The sequence below is a fragment of the Macaca fascicularis genome, chromosome 8 (genome assembly GCF_037993035.2).
Source record: "Macaca fascicularis isolate 582-1 chromosome 8, T2T-MFA8v1.1".
NCBI classification, from domain to species: Eukaryota; Metazoa; Chordata; class Mammalia; order Primates; family Cercopithecidae; genus Macaca; species Macaca fascicularis.
In genome coordinates, this window is record NC_088382.1 from 26,660,642 (window position 1) to 26,664,501 (window position 3,860).

The window sequence follows — 3,860 nt, forward strand, 5'->3', positions numbered from 1 at the left end:
GTAATCACAAGGGTCTTTGTAAGAGGGAGGCAAGAAGGTGAAGGAGGAAGTAAGAGGTGTGAGAATGAAAGTAAGAGGTTGCAGTGATGGCAGGTGGGGCTGGAGTCCAGGCGACTCCGGGAACTAGGAGAAAAAGGAAACACTCTTCCCCTGGAGTCCCAGGAAGTGATCATCTGGGTGGTTGATTTCAGTTCAGTGAAACTGATTTCAGACTTCCGGCCTCCAGAACTCCAGTAAGAGAATCAGTTTGTTATTTTAAACCCCCAATGTGCTAATTTGTTAGGATAGCCATAAGAAACCAATATAAGTACTGTTTACCTACCCAGGGGATTAAACTATTTAAAGCACTTAAATGTATCCTTTTATATGAAAATAAAGTGCAGTAATTCACTGTAAGCAGAAGCCATGATTGCTCTTAGGCTGGCCCTTGGGTGTTTGAATTAAAATGTATCTTTTTACTTATTAAAGCCAAAGATATATTAGGTCAGGCTCTGCAAGACTAATTTTTTTTTTGTTTGTTTGTTTTTTGTTAAGACAGAATCTCCCTCTGCCACCCAGGCTGGAGGGCAGTGGTGTGATTTTGGCTCACTGCAACCTCTGCCTCCTGGGTTCAAACAATTCTCCTGCCTCAACCTTCTGAGTGCCTGGGACTACAGGCGCGCACCAACGCCCGGCCAATTTTTTGTATTTTTAGTAGAGATGGGGTTTCACCATATTGGGCAAGCTGGTCTTGAACCTGTGACCTCAGGCCTCCCAAAGTTCTGGAATTACAGGCATGAACCACCTTGCCTGGTCTGCAAGCCTAATTTTTATTGGAGATATAAAAGTTTTTTCATGTACAGTATTTGAAAGTAAGAAATTTAAAATCTCTATACCAGACATCTACTAATATTCACTGTATCAGTGAAGGAAATATACTTTAATACATGCAGCAAACACTAATATTCTTAATAAAGTGGAAAAAATTCATATATTAATTGGTATCACCTTTGTGTTCAATTCCATTCTGTTGAAGAATTATTCAGTCATATATTTCTGTCTTGAGTAGAGATGTATGCGTAGAAATATATATATCTTTTGGGCACATAATATAATATATCGACTTCATATGCATTATATATATATCGCTTATCATTCTAAATTTTATAACAAGGCAAACATTTTAGCTATGGGACCTGGTGTGTAGCTGGAAAGAAAGTTTTTCTCATTATTCTTCTCCCAAAAAGAGTTAGCATGTGGGTTTCGGCCTCAAAATATTTCTCGAATGTATTTGTGCTTTTTGGGTAATTTTTGTTCTTGAAGACAATGTTTATTATACATATTATTTTGTTGAAATTACCACTGACTACACAAATTACTCTTTATAATAATGACCGTTTTGATTATAAACTTTGTGCCCATGAACATGAGTTTGAACAATGTATTCCAAAAATCTAATTGACACAGGCTCAGGGGCAAGTCATGGCTATCACTAGGTATGGATCCATCTGCTTTCCAATATGCCTGTGAAAGTTTGCACCAGACTTCATTTAACAGTTGGTTAAAAGGTGGAGCACAATCAGTAGATCCTGAGAATGGTGTTTACCCTTCTTTTGCTGATGACAGGACCACTGAGCTTTGCTGAGGCACCATGCTGAGACTTAAAGAAGTATCTTGGCCGGCCGAGGTGGCTCACGCCTATAATCCCAGAACTTTGGGAGGACGAGGCGGGAGGATCACTTGAGTCCAGGAGTTCAAGACCAGCCTGGGCAACAGAGTGAGACTCTGTCTCTACAACAGATTTTTAAAAAATTAGGTATGGTGGCAAGCACATATAGTCTCAGCTACTTGGGAGGCTGAAGTGGGAGAATCACTTGAGTTCGGGAGGTGGAGGTTGCAGTGAGCCATGATTGCGCCACTGCACTCTAATGTAGGTGGCAGAATGAGACCCTGTCTCAAAAAACAAAAACAAACAAATAAAAAGAAGTATATCCGCTGCTACACCTCTGGAACGACAATATATGCAAAATACAAATGTAAATATAAAACATAGAATATAAATTATCAATGAGTGTTAGTTGAGTAACACTGACTTGGAATTGAAAGAACATTTGCAGACACCAGTAATGGGGGAGTAGAAAATGTGAAAAAGAAACCTTAAGTCAATTAAGAGAATACACTCTGCAAATTAGGGGTGGATCCTTGGGTTAATCTGCAGCCTGCAGTTGTACCCTGCTAGAAGCAGCTTGGATGCCACTGGAGTTAATTTTGGGTCCTAGTAAATATCTTCTCTGTATTATCCTCTGTGTAAGACATATGTAAATACTGCCAGATACATTTTTAAAAGGCCCAGGTACTATTGCCTATAGGTTGACATTAACGTACTCCCAGAATGCCCAGGCATGGTATGGGGTGGCCACCCCATGGTTCCTGTGTTCTTAGACTGAAGACCACTCCTGCGGAACATTTATTATTAGCCTAGGCCAGTGTGAACAAACGGGGTGCATTTTAGGATTCAGTTTACCTGTTTTTTGGGGGGTTGCTGCTAATTTGGAATAAGCATACTATTCATGATCTGTATCCCATAATTTGGTTTAAAATCTGTCACCTTACCAGTTCTGGTCACTCCCTCTGAATTTGGGGACTCCAAGACCAATTTTTATTCTTCTGCTGTCTCCACCTCCAGTGCTAGGCCCAGAGGGGCGCACCTTAAATCTGAATCAATCTACAAAGCCCAACGGAAGCCAGTGGCAGGGTTTGGTGGGATTTTAATAGCAACCTACCAAAATCAGGAAGATAGGGAATAGGAGTAAATTATTCTTTCCTACTCTCCAAATTTTCAGTGTTGCTCTCATTCTATATTCTCATCTCGAAATCACTGCTAGAGATTTCCTGAGTCCAAAGGGTAAGAAACTACCTTGAAACCAACTTGGGAAATGTTTAGAGCTGCCAGGGTTGTATGTAAAATTTCCATGGCAATAAACAACGGATACTTTTTTGGTTCTATTCCACCTAGGAAAAACAAAGATCCCCAAAGTCCATTTTGCTCCGAGGTCAGTGGACACAGGTCTGTAACTGTCCTGTGCTGTATGGGTCTGTAGAAGGGCCAGTCATGGGTCATCGAGGTATTCACAGTCAACTGTACCCAAGTCCAAGCCTGGCTCTGTTCTCATACACAGAGACAGGATGGGGGCTGCTGGTCCAGCCTGAAGCCTTGCTCTGTGGCACTGATACAGGGGCTATTTCCTCACCTGAAGACCTGGAAGCAGTAAGTTGACAAGAGCACCAACTGCCCTGCCATCGCGTCCCAGTGGGCGTCAGTGGGAAGGCCTAACCAAGGCCTCCCTCCAGTGGCTATCAGGCAGACAGGCCAGCCGTTCCCCCTCCAGGAGCAAGGGACCCTTCTTACCCTTTTGATCACATTTCCCTCTCTTAAAGGGGCACTGCTCTGGGAAAGGGTCATGCCTTGGATCCTACAGTCATGGTCCGTGGGTGAAACAGGGACTCGTGACTCTTGACTTCCTAGCCATAGTTCTGCCCATTGGACCACCCACCCTCCCTGCTGCTGGCCTCCTGGCTCACCCATCAAATCCAACTGCTTTATCTAGGAAATATTTTTCTCTCATTCTCTTGTTGCCCTTGCTTTCCTCACTCACCTGTTTTTGTTTCTGTTTTATTTTGTTCCAGACACCCTTGTCAGGGAAGTAGATCAGGGAGGCCCAAAAGGTTTGGCCTGGGTGGGCTGCTATCGCTTAAGGACACGTCTGTCTCTGGGGCTCCTCCCTAACAGCTGGCCTCTGGAGCCAGGAGATGCAGCTGACTGGCAGTCTGCAGAGGCAGATTGTGTTGTTACGTGCTGGTCACCGCCTTGAGCTTTAAGC

At 43.2% G+C, this 3,860-nt stretch overlaps 1 long non-coding RNA gene across 1 annotated transcript; it reads right to left on the minus strand.

Annotated features, from left to right (window-relative positions):
* Positions 1-905: 905 nt before the first annotated feature.
* LOC135964521 (uncharacterized) lies at positions 906-3,633 on the minus strand. The gene is made up of 3 exons (XR_010577006.1): positions 3,231-3,633; positions 2,593-2,758; positions 906-1,770 (listed from the first exon to the last, which is right to left on the minus strand). It is a non-coding gene; the product is annotated as an uncharacterized lncRNA (long non-coding RNA).
* Positions 3,634-3,860: the final 227 nt, after the last annotated feature.